The sequence below is a fragment of the Miniopterus natalensis genome, chromosome 3, assembly GCF_054644295.1.
Source record: "Miniopterus natalensis isolate mMinNat1 chromosome 3, mMinNat1.hap1, whole genome shotgun sequence".
Lineage (NCBI taxonomy): Eukaryota > Metazoa > Chordata > Mammalia > Chiroptera > Miniopteridae > Miniopterus > Miniopterus natalensis.
The window spans coordinates 80,314,429-80,331,730 of NC_142083.1; the positions used below are offsets into that span (position 1 = coordinate 80,314,429).

The 17,302-nt window shown below is 44.3% G+C and overlaps 1 protein-coding gene across 2 annotated transcripts in view; it reads right to left on the reverse strand.

Annotated features, from left to right (window-relative positions):
- The window catches only part of CALN1 (calneuron 1), a 379,805-nt gene that overhangs the window by 328,491 nt on the left and 34,012 nt on the right, over window positions 1–17,302 (reverse strand). Inside the window, exon 1 of one of the 2 annotated variants that reach the window (XM_016225136.2) lies at window positions 1,352–1,423. The exons of the other annotated variant lie outside the window; for it this stretch is intronic. The gene's annotated coding sequence lies outside the window, so the exon portion shown is untranslated. Of the gene's footprint in view, window positions 1–1,351; window positions 1,424–17,302 lie in introns of those variants that run through there. 2 annotated transcript variants of the gene reach the window in all.

The following is a 17,302-nucleotide window of genomic DNA, read 5'->3' on the forward strand; positions in this document are numbered from 1 at the left end:
AAAGTCAGCAGTTAAAGAAGCAGAACATGGAAATCCTAAGCGTTATGAGTGTTCCCATTTGCACAAGTGCTGGGTGTGTCTGGACATACAGAGGCCAGATATGTATCCATTCTTCTAGAGAAGGTCACCTCGCCTCTACCGCGAGGCTGCTCTTGTTCACTCTAGAATGTAGTTACTATTAATACTAACCAGACTTCAGGACCCAGCACAGCCACACACAGTCAACACTGAGCCGCTTTCCTCCGAGCCCAAGAAAGTCTCCTTTTCTGCAGAAAAACAGGCTCAGGGGGTGAGGATGGCGCCCCAGCCTTGGCACCCAAGGAACTGCAGTCACCGTTTCACCTGGGCTAAGGGCTTCAAACCAATGGCAAGGAAGGTGCCTTCCTCACACACTCCTCCCCAAGTCAAAAAGAGCAGTGGGAAACGCTGCCGCCGGCGGGGCCAGAGGGCGCACGTGGCCGGCGTCTAGGAGGCGAAACGCACTCCCGGGCGCACCCTCCGCACCGCCACCCGGTCGCCCGGAGACGTGCCCCCGCTCGCCTGGGCCCCCCAGCCCGGCCCCAGAACTACCTGCTGCTGCCTCGGCGCCCTCAGGCCAAGTCTGAGGAAGTTCACTCCCTGCGGCGCCTGTCCGGGGAGACTGGAACCGGCGTTTCAACCCAAACTACCCCGAGAGCCGGAGCCCGCCGCTACCCAGGCACCGGACCCACGAAGCTGCGCGGGGCCCAGGGGCCAGCTGAGCAGCAGCCAGGTCCCCGTGCGGGCGGCCAGAGGCCTCCCGGGTTATCCCGCGCTCCGCAGGGCCCCGGACCCCTATCGGGGGGCGGCGAGGAGCGCGCGCCCGGGAAGGCAGGCGAGCAGCCCGCGCCGGGGCTGGAGGTGGAGGGAACCCTCCCCCGCCTCCCGCCTCCCCTCTCCCCTGATCTCCATGACTCCCGGCTTCCCAAAGACCTGGAAGCCGCGTTGCCCTCCCACCTGGGCTGCGGTGCGGCTTCCCTGCCCTCCCTTCCCTTCCCACCGCCCAGGCGCCCAGCTCTCAACCTACAGTTGGCACAGTTCCGGGACACCCGAGTGGGACACCCACGGCCCTTGCCCGGCCCCACGCCCCCGGGCGGGCGTCCAGGAGCCACCTCAAGGGAGAGCAAGGTGGCTCAGGCGAGCTGGGATGCCCTCCGGCCGGGCCAACAGGTATGGAGGCATTGTCGGCCGCCCGCCCGCCAGCCCGCCCACTCCGGGGACAGGGGCCCGCGACAGCTCGGGCTTTGGGCGCCGTGGAGAGAGAGGGGCGAGAGCGCAGGGGAAAGGCAAGGGCGGGAGACGGGGAGAGGGGGCGGGCGCGGGGTGTACTCACCTCTCGCAGGGCCGGGGCCGGCGGCGCGAGCCCGCAGCCCCGAAGCCGGGTTTCCGAGGCGCAGAGGCGCGGCGCTGGGGGCTCGCTCCGAGGCCCGCAGGGAGGGGGCGGCGCGGATGCGGGCGCTGGCGGGCAGCTCGGCCACACGCTCACACGCCCAGCCGGCAGCTGCGTCCTCGCGCCGGCATCCCCGCTGCCACCGGCTCCCACGGCGCCCCAGGCCGCTCCCCAAGCGCGCGCCGAGCCGGCGCGAGTCCCTCGTCGGCTCGGAGCACTATCTGGGCGCGTGCCTCCCTGTCCTTGTCCTCGGCTCCCGTCTGGGGACCCGCGCCCCGCACCCCTGCACGGCGCGCTCCTCTACCCCTCCCGCTGCCGCTGGCCGTGCAGAGCCCGGGCGCGCGGGCTCAGCCCATGTGCGCGGCTGCCTCGCAGCGCCCCGGAGCCCAGTGGCCGAGGCCCCGCCGGAGTTGCGCGCCCTAGAAACTCCATGCAGCTTCGGCCTCCTCCCAGCTCCTCCCCGGCGAGCCCCCGGGGCCTGGAGGCCGCCCGCAGCGCCCACCCTGTTCTGCTTTCGAGCGCACTGGGAGCTGGGGTTCAGGGCTTGGCTCCGCAGCGGGCGCCGCGCTGCTCCGGGGGTCGGGGGCCCCCACCCCCACTCCGTCGCCTTGCCAATAACCAAGCTCCCTTGGTTTCCAGGCAGCGCAACCTGAGGAACGCCTGGGCGCGCGCGCGCACTCACACTCGCGCGCGCGCACACCCGCGGGGGGCGAGCTGGCGCTTGGCAGACGGTCCTCCTTCCTTCCCTACCCAAAGAATCTGCCCACGTTAACTCTGGCAAACTGCTGTTCTTCGGTATTGGACGACTCGCCCAGGCGCCCCCCACCTTAACTACTTGCTCCCCGGTGCCCACACCCCTGGGCCACAATCACACCTGCGCCCTCGCCGGGCGGCAGAAGCGGGAGAAGCTGGAGCATCGGCGAGCCCAGTCCCGCCACTATCTAGGGAGGCACACTTTCGGCCACCGCCCGCCGACCTACAAGGTCAGATAATAGATTTGATGAGAGCGAGGGGGTGCTTGGACACAGGTGTGAGCTAGAACCTGAAGACTATAAGCAGCCTCCCTGGGGCTGACCTCTGTCAAGTCCATTGGCAGACAGGCCCCTTTTTTCCCTTCTACCCCATTCCTGAAGGACAGCATATTTATTAGCTTAGAGTCTCCAGTCACCTTTCCTGGTCCCTACCTGTCTACCTTTCCTGTGCCCAGAAGTTGACAGAATACACAGTGAAACAAAGGTTTGTGTTGTAAATAAAAATAAAAATAGCAAGATGTGTCCCAGACCGTCCCATAGACGGAGTCAGAAGCCTGCGGGTTCCTTTCTGCTCCTCCCTGAGTGTGCTAAGGAAGAAGGGACAACCCACCTGGCTGGAGCAGGCTAGTCTTCCCTCACAGCACTCTTCTTTCCCGGGTCTCCCGTTTCTTGCCTGCTCTAGGCGGCAGAATGGACTGCTCACCAGCTCAGATGACTCCAATTCCCAGAATCAAAGAAAGCTACAGCATAAAAATTCTTACGCCAATCGGAAACAAAGCAGGCAACACTGCCACAAGCATCTCGAACAAACAGCTCAGCCATTGCCTCTCTGCTGGCTGGTACAACGGCCGGGGAAATGTGGACAATGGCACTACCAGCCAGCAGCACAAATTAATCAGGGTCCGCTCCTTATCTGCACCTCCTTGCTTGCAGCCTGGGAGTGGCTCCTGAGTCCCCATAGCACTCACGGTGAGCATCACACCTTTGTCATTTAGCATTTGATCCCCTGTATTATTACTGTTTTTTTTCTTGTACCAGCTCTACCCCCCAAAGTATCTGATAAGCTTCTGAGCCGAGTCTTCAGGGCATAGTTCAGAGGTGTGCATAGAAGTCATTTCCAGGGGTTTCCATGAGGGGGTCGTGGGCAGGTGAACTGATAGAGTTGGTGAGGTCTCAGTAGGAGCCTTCCCTCTGGTCTCTTAGTTTGGATGAAAGCTGCATCTTCTAACAATCTGTTGCTTATGTAAGCAACTGTTTGTCACTTTCAGGATGGCAACTGTGTCACCAAAGCCCCTTGGCAAGTCTGTATACACACATGGTAGAATGTAGAGATCACTATATAACCAGAGTGGGACACCTCCAGCAGAAGTTCGCTGCTTTCACTGCCTGTGTGAATTTGGGCAAGTTGTTTGTTCTCTCTAAATCTCAACTGTCCTCATCTGTAAAATGAGAATAATTACGGTACTTACTCCCCCTCCCCCCCATAAGGTTGTTTTAAACATTCATTGTGATGACATGAATAGCAGTTCCCTCAGCTAACTCAGTTCCAGGCATAACATAAGCTTTCAACAAATGTTGGCATTATTCATGAGTAATTGATACATATCAAAGACATCACCTGGGGGGGAGGGGAGGGGATCAAGGGCACTAAGCTCAAGGGATCTCAAGAACTAGAGAAGCCAGGTGGCAAACTCTGGTGAGAATGTCAAATGCAGTTTCTTGGTCTTCACCAACCATGACGATTTTGAGACTTCCATGCCAAGGGAGTTGCAGGTTCACAGGCCCTGATAACCTTGCTCCAATTTTTATTCTTTTGTTCAATATATATTTCCTAAGGGTCAAAATGTGTCAGCTCCCTCTTATTAAAATGCCAAAGAAAATCTTGTACCAATTGTAAGAATGAAAACTCAGATCAACATAGAACAAAATGGGGGGGGGGGGTTCTTCCCTTTATTATATACATTTGCAGCTGGGTTTAGCATAAGTACTCTCTCCAACCCCTAATAATTCAGCCCTCCAGAAAACAGCTAGGAATAAATATTAACTTTGTTCAATCTCCTGCCACTAGCTTTGGGACTCAAGGGTACACAAATCAGACACCTGGACAATTGCTATCTTACCACATGATGATAATTTTCTGACATGTCCAAAGTCATTCCTGCCTCTATCTCTTCTCTTCCCCTAGCCTTCCTTCTTTTGTTTTACCTTCTGTAAATAAATCTACTTCCAGTGCTCAAGACAGCCAAAGGGAGAGAGTGATGAAGTGATGTGTTATATTCTGAATAGAAATAGGCAGAAAAAGAAAAATCATTCCATCCTGGCTGGTGTGGCTCAGTTGGTTGAGCACTATCTTGTGCATCGAAAGGTTGCTGGTTCGATTCCTGGTCAGGGCACATGCCAGGGCTGCAGGCTCAATCCCAGGTAGGGGGCATGCAGGAGGAGGCATACAATCAATGTTTCATTCTAACATTGATATTTCTCTCTCTCTCCCTCTCCCTTCCTCACTGTCTAAAAAATCAATAAAAAATCTTTTTTAAAAAGAAGAGAAAAATCATTTGGGCAAGCATATGTCGAAGGGTAACGCTTTTCATGTATTCCATTAAATACAGAGTATAGAATGCTTTGGATTCTTTCTAATACACATTCTCTACTTTGAGACAAGAGGTTTTAGAGTGGTTTGTTAGGCAGCAACAGATATAGAACAAAATTTGGCAGCTGGAAGTAGGGTGCTGCTGTAACAAAAACTTAAAGCACTGGCTTTGGGATTGGACAGTGGACAGAAGCTAGAAGTGCCTTCCAAGAACCCTTATCGAGAGCTGCAAGATAACAGAAGACTCTTGGAAGGGACTTGAAGAACACCGAGAAAACTGTTCGTGGACGCTGGAGGAAAGAACACCTGAGTCACACACTGGTGGGGCAGCTGGCAAAACTGTTGCCTGTCATAGCTTGACAAATGGAAAGGATATCTAATGAACTCATGGATCTGATGAGGGAGAGTTCCAGGTTGAACGAGGAAGGGCCATCTGAGTTTTTCTAGTTGCTTATGCTAAAAGACAAGCGGAGACGAGTTAAAGAAGAAACTACTTTGTTTTTTGAGTAGAACTTAGAGGAAATAGAACCAGGACTTGCTGGATTAGAAAGGATAACTTTCTCATTCTAGTATCTCCAAGCAAAACCTTCAAATCCAGGGCAGTAAAATACGGTCTCTGTATAAAGATTAGGTTAAGGATGGAACTGAAAGATCCTTTGTTAAGACTTCACACATATTTAAGGGCTTGCTTAAAAGGGCTTCTAAGGACCTTAGAGACATGGTCCCTCAGCAACCTCACTGGGGGCTGAAGATAGAGGAGGGCCTATTCTTAAAGAGATTTGTGTCCTGGCCAATGTGGCTCAGTTGGTTGAGTGTTGTCCCATGCACAAGAGGTTACAATTTGATTCCCGGTCAGGGCCCATGCCTGAGTTGCAGACTCAGTCCCCAGTAGGGGCATGCAGGAGGCAACCAATCCAGGTTTCTCTCTTATCGATGCTTCTCTCTCTCTCTTTCTCTCTCTGTACTCTGAATTCCTGACCCACAGACTAAAAAAGGTAGTAATAAATTGTTACTTTAAACTACTTAACTTGGGGGTGATTTGTTATACAGCAATAAATAACCAGAAAAGTGTGCTGACTTGGAAAGATTTTCAGACTATATTGTGAAGTGTTGCAAAAATAAATTGTACGATACCATTTTTGAAAAAGAAATCTCTGTACGTAGTACCCATATGTACATAACATATCTGCACAGACTATAATTGAAATGCTACCTGTTACCTGACTAACTCTGGAGCATCGGTACTAGGGGGACTTCTACTTTTTAGATACATTTTATATGAATGTTTTACAATAAATATTTTAATATTGGTTTAATATTTTAAAACATGAGAAAACATCCTGTATTTCTTTTATTTCAAGGCAATAAGTATATAGTGCATACCTACAAGAAGAGTAACACACTGCTTTAAGAAACTAATAGTTCACTCTGTTACAAGATTATTAACGAAAAGAGATTATAGTGACATATATGCTGATGATTCTTTTAATTTCTAGGGTGAAGAGAAATTCAAGTTATCAACGAAGAAAAACAAGTTATCAGCAAAGAAAAAAAATCAAAGTTAGTTTCAGGAGTTTTATATAACAGTAGATCACAGAAGAAAAATGACCCAATAAACGTAGAGGGTCAAATGGTGTCACACGGGACTTCTACATTCAGGTAGGTGGTTGTCATGTATGACAGGAACAGGGAAAAAAATCTTCCTAATGAAACCACTCAGAAAATAGAGGGTCTCTTACTTTTCCTGGAAAAAATACTGAAAGACTTGTCTTAGCCAATAAAAAATTTTAAAAAATGGACTCAAAGTTACAAATTCAAGAATGAGGCCAAGAAAGAAGAGAAAGGTGTCAGTGCAAACCTGACATCTTCTTTTGCCTTTCCTTTCGGAACAGCTGATTTCTAAGTCGCATTGGACCAAAAGGCCAAAAAGAAAGTAACCTCTGAGAACTTGGAGAGTATTACAGGCAAAGAAAGAAAACAGTTGGGTTTTCAGTGCTACCAATATAGCCAGGACCTGAGGGACTAAAATCCAAGGGAAAAGAAACCTCAGAAAAGTGGTAGCATCATTCCACTCCATTTTTTCCCCTAATGACATCTGCACAGGGTAAAAGGCAAAAAAAAAAAAAAAGAAAGAACCAAGCAAAATAGAGGCAGAGTCCTAGATAGAGAGCTGGCAGACAGCTCTGGTGGGGGTGAGGGGTGGAGGGGTTGAGCAAAAAAGAAAAAGAGAAAGAGAGATAACTCACCGCCACGGACCACAGTGTAGCGATGGACAGGGTGGGGGTGGAGGCAGAAGAGGGCAGGAGCTGACAAATAGTGATGGAAAGAAATTAAATTAAAATTAGAAAACAACCACCATGAAAAGCAAGTTGCAGAACAAGTTCTTAGTGTAAGCCATTGTTTTAAATCAAAACAGTTTATATAAAATATGTTCAACTGGGCTCAGGCAGAGGTGGAAGGATGGGCCAAATTATTAACAATGCCTAATGCTGGCAGTGGGGCTGAGTGAGAATTTATAAAATTTTGTAATAATTTATTTTTAAAAAAGAAAGAAACGAAACAGCAGCAAAGTGACGATACAGTGAAGGGGAATATTCGGGACTCTCATAATGCCAACAGAACAAAAATGGAAGTTTAGAACCAACCTACCAAGCAGGAAGGGCACTGACAAACCCAGGATTTCACCTGAAACTCTTGACAGACTATATCCACGAAGACTAAGGGCAAAGCAAAGGCCCTTGAAGATTCAGATCCACCTTCAAATTACTTCAGTTATTGATTAGCAAGAGTAATCTACATCTATCCTAACTGCCTGCCATTTGAAAATTAGAATCTCCCTGAGTGGATAGAACAACATAGAGCCACTACAACTTTTCAAATAGAACATCTGGCATTTGATAAAAATTTTCCAAACATACCAGATGACAGGGCCACACTGGGAAAGATCAAGAGAAAAAAACAAATGATAAAACATAGGTGATGTGTTATTGGAAATATAGAAAACAAACATTAAAATAATTACAATAAATGTTCAAGAAAATAAATGGCTAACGGAAATTCATCAGGGAAGAACTAGAATTTATTTTAAAAACAAAATAAAATAGTAATTCTCAAACCAAACAAAAAATGCATTCGATAGATGTGCATAAAGCAGATCAGATGCAGCAAAAAAACGATTAGTGAACTATTCGTTAGGCCAGTAGAAAATATTCTAAGTATGAAGAGAAAAGAATAGAGAGAAAAGAGCTTGAGAAATACACAGTGCATGCTGAATGGTCAAACATGTAATTGAAGGTCTTGAAAAGAGAGAAAGAAGAGGGTGATGCAACATTGGCTGTGAATTTTCAAAAACTGATAAAGACATTAAGCCACAGATTCAGGAAGTTCCAGAAACTCCAAGCAGGATTATATACAAAGAAAACCATACATAGGCAACCATAATTACATTTCTAAAAACCAAAGATAAAATATTAAAAGAAGCCTGTCCCACTCTCCTTTACACACACACACACACATACACACACACACACACACACACACTCATTTCAGAGGAACAGATGACTTCTCAAAATTATAAAAGTTACAACCATTGATATAATCTTTGGTGTGCTAACAGAAAATACCTGTCCACCTAAAATTCTGAATGCTGTGAAAATTCACCTTAAAAAAGAAAGCAGAGGAATTTTTGCTTCTGAGCTAGTCCTGGACCTGCCCCTCCCCCCCAACTGTTTAACTAGAAAATCACAAATATATGAATTTTCAATAATTGAACAATAGACATTGCAGGACTGTGATCCATGTGAGGTGAGCCCTACAATTGCCCAGCTTTCTGCATGGAGGCATTTTCTATGCCACTGTAAACAGAAAATAAACCAAAACAAAGCACAGTGGTCTCGTTGAGTTGTGCAGACAGAGATCAGAGTTTGTGGAATTTTTCAGTCAGAGAAGTAAAAAGAGAAAACTTTATAGATAAAGAACTGAGAATGTCTTTATAGAGATTCCTTTGAGTTCCTGACTGATGACTAAGATGTGCATACATAGGATAAAATTCCATGTGGCCAGGCAGAGAACAGTCGGTGGAGAGCTGTAAGTCGAATGGTTCCTAGAGGTAAGAAAGAACTGGAAGGTATTCAAGTTCTGATGAGCCTGAGTGAAGAGAACACCTGGGATTACAGTAGAGACCCAGGTAGATCTTAGTAATAGGCCCTTAGTAATAGGATTGAACTAGTATTAGAATAGAGGTTATTCTACTACCCTAAAAAAGCTTTAAAATCAACAAATGGATAAAGTTAATTCTCAAGTAACTTATCTGCCTAATGAACAAGCTTCAAAACTCTTAAAACACAAAAATCAAAATCTAGAAATTCTGCCACGTAACATTCCCATTGTTCATAGGAACAGGAGAAGAAATAACAGAAATGATGAAATTAGGAGACAGGGCTTTCATATAGCTATTATAAATATGCTCAAGAAATTATAGGAAAACACGAACACAGTAAACAAAGGAATGGAAACGAAAAAGCAAATGAAATTCTAGGGCTGACAATTTAATATTTAATGCTTAAAAATAGTTTGATGGGCATGACATAAGATTCGACTGTAGAAAAAGGAAAAGTGCAGCTGAGAACACAATAGAAACTGAAGCACAGAAAGAAAAGTGGCTGAAAATAACAATGACCTGTGAGGCAATAGCAAGCGGTCTAACATATGTTTGATTTTAATACCTAAAGAGTGGGGGGGGGGGGGGAGGAGGGGAAGAGAAAAAGGGAGGGGGGGGAGGTGAGGAAGTTAGGCAGAAGAAAAAATTTTGAATAAGTAATGCCTCAAATTTTCCAAGTTTGATAAAAGCTACACAGACCCAAGTGGCTCAATGTACCGCAAGCAGGATAAACACAAAGAAAACTACACCGTGGTACATCGTGATCAAATTACTGAAAACCAGTGACAAAGAGTAAAGCAAAATTAATACTCATATATCATGGAATTTATGATATTTAGATAAGTAAAATGTATATAACAACACAAAGGATGGGAGGGAGGAAATGGAAGTATACTGTTATACTATGCAGTTATAACATGCATTATCTATGAGTGGTATAATATTATTTGACATTAAACTGCTATATATTGAAGGTACATATTGTAAATCCTAGCACACAAAGAGATACAGCAAATAATCTCCAATATAGGAGCTAAAATGGAATAGTTGAAAATAATTAATACCAAAGAAGGCATGAAAAGAAGCAAAAGTGAACAAAGACAAATAGAAGGTAAGACAAATAGAAGACAAACAGCAGACGGTAGCTTTAAACCTAAATATACTGTGAATAACATTTAATTCAAAGAGTCTAATGCTATAATTACAAGGCAGAGACCATCAGGCTGCATAAATATGCAATAAGACTGTTTACTAGAAACAATCTTTAAATATCAAACGCAGGTAGGTTAAAAGTACAAAGATTTTAAGAAGACATATCATGAAAATATTAATTATAAGAAAGCTGGAACAGCTATATTAATATCAGGTAAGAGGTAGTGCCAAGAAAAAGAGGGTTAATTTATAATGATAAAGGGTCAATTCATTAAGAAAACATAATAATCTAAATGTAATCATAACAAAGCTTTAAAGTACAGGAAGCACAATACATGAAGAAAGTAACAAATCCATAAACATAGTGGGAGACTTTAACGCAATTCTCCCAGAATGAATAAAACATGAAAAGATATAGAAAACTTGTGGAACACTAGCAAGTAACTTGACTAAGCTGAATATTTATAGAGTACTGCATCAATAACTGTAAGACCTACGGCCTTTTCAAGTACACAAGGAATGTTCATAAAATATAGCCCATATGTTGGGCCACCAATGTATTCTCAATACATTTAAAAGTATTGCGATCATACAGAACATTCTCTGACCACAAGAGAAAGATATTAGAAATCAATAACAATAAGATACCTGGAAAATTCTCAAATATTTTATAAATAAAGCACAGTTTTATATAATGCAAGAGTCAAAGAATAAATCACAGAAGAAGTTTGAAAATATTTTGAACCAAATAAAATGAAAACACAGTATTTAAAAATTTGTGGGATGCAGCTACAACAGTGCCTAGAGGAAAAATTGAAGCTGAAAATGTTTATGTTAGAAGGAGATGAAAAGTTTAAAATAAGTATTCTAAGACTCCACCTTAAGAAGCTGGAGTGGGGAAGCAAATTGAACCCAAAAAAATTAGAAGAAAAGGAACAATAAAGATAAGAGCAGAGTCCAGCCGATGTGCTCAATGGTTGAACGTCAACCTATGAACCAGGAGATCACAGTTCGATTCCCAGTCAGGACACATGCCTGGGGTTCGAGCTCAACTCCCAGGAGGGGGCGTGCAGGAGGCAGCCGATCAATGGCTCTCTCTCATCATTGATGTCTCTGTCTCTCTCTCTCCCTTCTTCTATCTGAAATCAATAAAAACGTATTTTTAAAAAAGATATCAGAAATCAGTGAAATAGAAAATGGACAAACAATAGAAAAAAAGTAATGAAAATGTAAAAAAAATTGATAGTTTTTAAAATATGGAGAAAGATCAGGGAAGACATGTGAAATCTTAAACCTCTAAGTCTCCATTTCTATTGGTTTACTGTTTGTTTGTTTGTTTGTTTGTTTGTTTGTTTATAGACTGCAGAGGCACAGAATTAAATTAATCATAATCCTTGGTTTATGTCATACCTTTTTAAAAAATTAAATAACATAAATTTCAGGTATGCAACATTATAATTCAAAATCTGAATACTCTATTACATGCTCACCACCAAAAGTCTAGTTTCCTTCAGACAAAGCGAATTTTAAGGTAAAGAGGTTTTACTAAAGATAAAGAATGACACTTCATAATGATAAAATTATCAGTCTCCCAGGAAGATTTAATATTTCTAAGTATACCTAATAACATATGCTCAAAATATGTAAAGCAAAATAAATAAAATTGGAAACATCGCCTAGGAGACTGATCCAATAAATAATCAAAGATCTAAAAATAGAACATAAATAAAAAACATAAGAGAATGAAAATACATTATCTAAAATCTATAAATTAAGAAAAATGTCTGAGCATATTAATCTGTACATATCGAAACAACTGTTTAATCCTAGTTGCCTCAGGGAGGGAGAGAAAGCTTGGAGCTAGGAATGACTGCTTTTCAACATAAACACTTCTGAGCTGCTTTTTTTTCTTAATTCAGGGAAGGAAGGAGGGCGTTCCAGGAAATACAGCGGAATAAGTAGACATTTTTAAAGCCTCCTTCATGAAGCCTACAAAAATCAACAAAGGCACTAACAATGAAAAGGAAAACTAAACAGAGACTTCGGACAACCTTAACCTTTTCCTACAAATGTTGAAGCGCAGTTGCCAGACACAGCACAGCCTGAACCAAAATGAAAGAGGATGCTGGGGGCTGCCCACGTCTGCTGAGCGCAGAACCTGCACAGGGCCTTAGAGAGGCCCCACCCCAAGCCGAGCAGAGATCTGGAGGGGAGGGTGCCTCAGAGACAGCCAGGCTCCCCTTCCCCTTCCCCTTCCCCTTCCCTCAGATCAGCTACAGAGCAGAGGCTGGGGAGGGGGCCTCCTGTGACCCGCCACCACCAATGTTAATGTACCCCAGCTTTGCGATCGGGAAAGGGAGGGATCAGATTCGAAATGAAGCAATTTTCTAATCAAAGCCTAAAATCAAAGGTAGAGAGAAGCATTTGCTGACAGCACCCCCTCCACCCCCAATAAAATGTCAGAGCTTTTTCAAATGTTAACTATATACCAGGATTACCAGGAATGAGATTTTTTAACGTCTTTATATGCACAGATGAGAGGCATGCCAAACCAACTGACTCAGAATCTACAAAAGTGATCCCAGGCACTGTAGTTGAAAAAAAATATCTCCATAAGGAAAAATATTTTTAGCCCAATCAATAGATAAAACTTTAAAAGTATTCATAATACCCAATTTTGGTAGAAGTGTAGAGCACTGAACATGTTTACGGGAATACTGAAGGGAAAGTCGGTGTAGGGAATCTCCTTTGCTTGGGCTTCATGTTTCCACGTGGAGCCCTGTCATCAGCGCAGCCCTGCTCCCTCCCTCACTTCTCCAGCCCGTAAATTTGGAAGAAGGGAAGGACCGGTAGCTCAGCCTCTCCGCTCTCTCCTGTGGGCCGTTCCCACCTGCCAGAAACACTGTTTAGCTTCGAGTTTGCATGTGTCCCTCACTTCCACTCACTGGCCAGGTGGCAAATTGCCTCATTCCAAGTGCGGTAGAATGAAGCTGGCGCTTTTATCCCCAGCAGCCTGACCCAAGCATTTTAAACAATTTCAACTAAAGAGAGAAAAAAGTGCAATATAGTGGTCCCTCTCCATTTGCCAGCAGTGGCAAAGTCAACAAAGATATATGTAAAAGGAAACACTCTTGCTGCCCAGCATACAAACGTGCCACCTTCATCGGCATGTGTCCTGTCCCCCTTCCCCACAGAAAGGCCCCGTGTCCCTTCCTGCCTCAGGCCCGTCCCTCTTCTGTGCTTTGGATCATACCCCACCCCCACCCCCACCCCCTTTTCCCAGCAATTCTGCACTAGAGCTGATACCTTTTATTTGTACCTTTAGTTCAATAATTGGCATAACCCTCTATTTTGGAGGCCAGACCACTTTGGAGTCCTTCTTGGCATCTTTCTCCTCCCTGATCCCATTCCCAGTGCATCTCCAAGTCCCCTCACATAGTTCAAAATTCCGAAGGAAAAAACAAAATTCAGTAAAACATCTCCCCGCACCTCTGTCTTCCAGGTACTCTGCTCTTCTCCATCGGGTAAGCACTATTATTATTTTCTGTGTGTCCGCCCAGAGATATCGTACAGATAGGTGCTGCTTCTCTATACAAATAGCACCGCACCATATCTATGGTTTTGCACCTTTCTTTCTCACTGGACAGGACACTGTTTTTAGGTAAAATCTACATACAGTGAAGTGCCTGGATCTTATCTGGTGTATTTGATAATTCTGATAGAAAAACACCTATGTGACCACCTCCCAATCAAGCTATAAACTATTTCCATCACTAAGCCACATTTGTTTTGTGTCATGCACATTTCTCGGTTTGTCAGCTTCTCTCATAGCCAATAGAGCGCTTGATCCAAGCGGCCATCCTCCCTCTACCAGCTTCACCGAGGACTGGCGGGTGGGCCTCTCCTGTCACCCCCCTCTGGCAGAGGGATTTTCTCAATGGCTCGTCTGGTCTGCTCACCACTCCATCTACAAAATACACTTCCTTGGTTCCCCTTTGCCCTCATGGCCTGGTTCCATGACCTCTCTGCTCACCTGACACTATTTTTCACTGTATTGTTTCTGCCTTTCCACACTGCTGGCTGTCATTTAGGCCTAGCTGTGTGCCCATCTCCAAGGTGCTCCCCTGTGCTCCTGTGTCCTCAGGGCTCTGCTCTCACAGCCCATCTTCTCAGAAGTAATGATATTTATCCTCTGGATCTCAGCCAGGTCATCACCATCTTAGGGAGCTGTCCTGACCAGCTCACACCCTCCTGATAAATGCTCCCCTTTCCAGAACTAATTACAGCTGAAAGTTTACATTGATTTGTGATCATTTGATTAATGCTGCTTTCTTTCACTTAGAAGGTAAATTCTGTGGGGACAGGGACTGTATCTATTTATGTTGAACACTGCGTACCCAGTCACTAGCACAGTTGGCACTCCGCAAATTCTAGCTGAATGTTAGATTAATAGTCAGCATTTTTTTGCAGTCATTAAGAAATAGACACAGACTCATAACTTTATACTGATTCCAAAAACATTCTTAAGAAAGGGGAGGAGATGAGGGACAGTTCTTTCTGTACAGGATTGCCAACTAATAAACGTAGAAGGAATAACAGAAATTTAAAAGACACCATTTTACAATCACTTAAGGAAGGATTGGTATAGACAAGAGTGATCAGTCTGCCTGCTTATTGATATATGGCTCTCCAGCTAAGAATGATTTTTACATTTTTAACTGGTTGGGGTGGGGAGAATATGTGACAGAGACCTTATGCAGGCTATAAAACCCAAAATATTACTCTCTGGCCCATCACAGAAAAAGTTTGCTCGCCTCTGCATTAAGTGAAAGATAGGTCGAGAAGAACATGTGGAGAGATCTGACAGGCATCACTCTAACCTATGATTAAACTTCAGAGCGGGACATACAGGCATCCTGTGCCTCCTAATGTGATACACTGAGAAGATAACCTCCCATATGCAGTGTTCCTGCTAAAATGCATAAATTGATGCTAAACACAAAGAAGCATTATAAAAACCCTGTGCAAAACAACTGGCCTACATTCTGCAAAAATGCCGACACCATTAAATTGTACCTATAAGGAAGCGAGGAAACTCATCTGGATCAAATGCCTGACAACTCAATGTCACGTGTGGTTGTGATTTTGGATGTTGGATTTAAACCAACAACTATAAAGGACATTATGGCAGTTGTGATAATTGTATGACAGTCAGGTGGAAGAATGTACAGTTGACCTTTGAACAAACGGGGGTTAGAGACACCAACCCCCACATAGTCAAAATCCATATATAATGCCCCCCAAACTTATTTGTCCCTCATTATCTGCAGGGGATTGGTGCCAGGACTCCCCCAAGGACACCAAAACCTGCAAATGCCCAAGTCCCCCGTGTAACACACACGGTCGGCCCTCTGCACCTGCAGGCTCCCGGGCATGGATGGAAAACAGTCCGGGTTTATTGAAAAACTGCATGTAAGCGGCCCCGCACAGTTCAAACCGGTGTTGCTCAAAGGGCAGCTGTAATCGTTCTTAGGAGATGTGTGTTAAGTGCTTAGTGGTGAAGTCTGTTATGATGTCTTCAGTGTATTCTCATCTGATTTCCAAATGGTTCCTAAGAGATAGAAAGAGAAAGGAAGGAAATGTGAAGGGTGTCTGGGTGTTTTTGTATAATTTTTGCAATTTTCTCTAGGTTTGATATTTTTTAAGTAAAAAATTGGAGGAGGAATGAAGAAATCATACTTGTTCTATAGGCATAGAAAAAAATTGGGTTTAATAAAAACCAACTGGTAACATTGGTTGTCAGTCGCCTCTGAGGGTTGGGCTTTGGGATTGGATCAAGGAGTAAGTACTATAACATTCCTACCTCTGTTTTCTCCTGCCCTGTTGGCATTTGTTTCAATGAGAGTGTATTGTTTTTTATCATTTGTGTCCAAAAAAACTAACTTTTCATAATAAAAAATGTTTTTAAAGGGCTATTTGCAATATATGGGAAAATGTTAAATGCATGTATATTTTTATCCATATATTTCTTGGGTTGTGGGTTATGGGTAATTTGTTTTCTATATAAACATTTTCTATGTTGTTAAACCTTTTTTTAATAGTTTATTGATTTTTAGAGAGAGAAGGAAGAGGGAGAGAAAGAAATAACAATGTGAGAGCGTAACATCAATCAGGTGCCTCCTGAATGCCCTCCACCAGGGGTCAAGCAGCAACCCAAGCAGGTGCCCTGACCGGGAATGAAACCGGCAACCTTTTGCTGCACTGGGCGACACTCAACCCACTGAGCCAGACCTGCCCGGGCTATGTTGTTAAACTTTTACATGAGTGTTGTATAATAAGGAATTTGTCTGGTTTTTGTCCCCAATTCCTGGCACAGAGCTTCTAAAACTCCTGGAATTTCCCAAGTGATAGGAGTGTCTTTATTCAAAAGCCCCTGGATCACATCCTACTTTACACTAATGAGATAACTCGTGGGGTGCCCCGAGGTAGCTCCAGAATGTGAGCAGGTCACCAAAACACCAACCATGTAATTTTAATTAGAGAGTTGGGACTCTGAGCCAGCTTAATCTCCAGGGAGGGAAGGAAGCTGGAGATTAAGTTCAATCATGTGGCCAATAATTTAATCAAACCTGCCTATGGAAAGAAAGCCCAATAAAAACTCTGAAAACTGAGACTTCGTGGATCCTTTAGTTGGTAAAAATGCAGATGTGCCCTAATTCTACAGGGAGAGGGCATGCGAATTCTGCATTTGGAACCCTTGCAGACCTCACCCTACATGTCTCTTCATTCGGCTGTTCTTGAGTTGAATCCTTTAAAATCATCAGTCTAGCACTCTCCTGAGTTCTTTGGGTTATTCTAGGAAATTCTAGCAAATTATTGAACCTGAGGAGATCCTGGAACTCCCTCAAATTTGCAGTTAGTTGGTCAGAAGTATGTAAGGCCTGGAGAACCACACAAACGTCAGGTTGGCATCTGAAGCAGGGTGTAGAGAACTGAGCCTTTAACTTGTGGAGGCTGTGCTAACTCCAGGTGGTTAGTGCCAGAACTGAACTGCAGTAACCATGTGGGGTTGGAACAGAATTTTTGGTTTCTGAATAACAAATATACATATACGTATGTGTGAGTGTGTATCTTTTGTTACAGAAAAAAAAGTTTTTAAGTGAAAGTGTAGGTAATGTAGGCTAATTCAAACAAGAAATTGAAGCCCACAACTTAAATATCAGACAAAACTGAATTCAAAG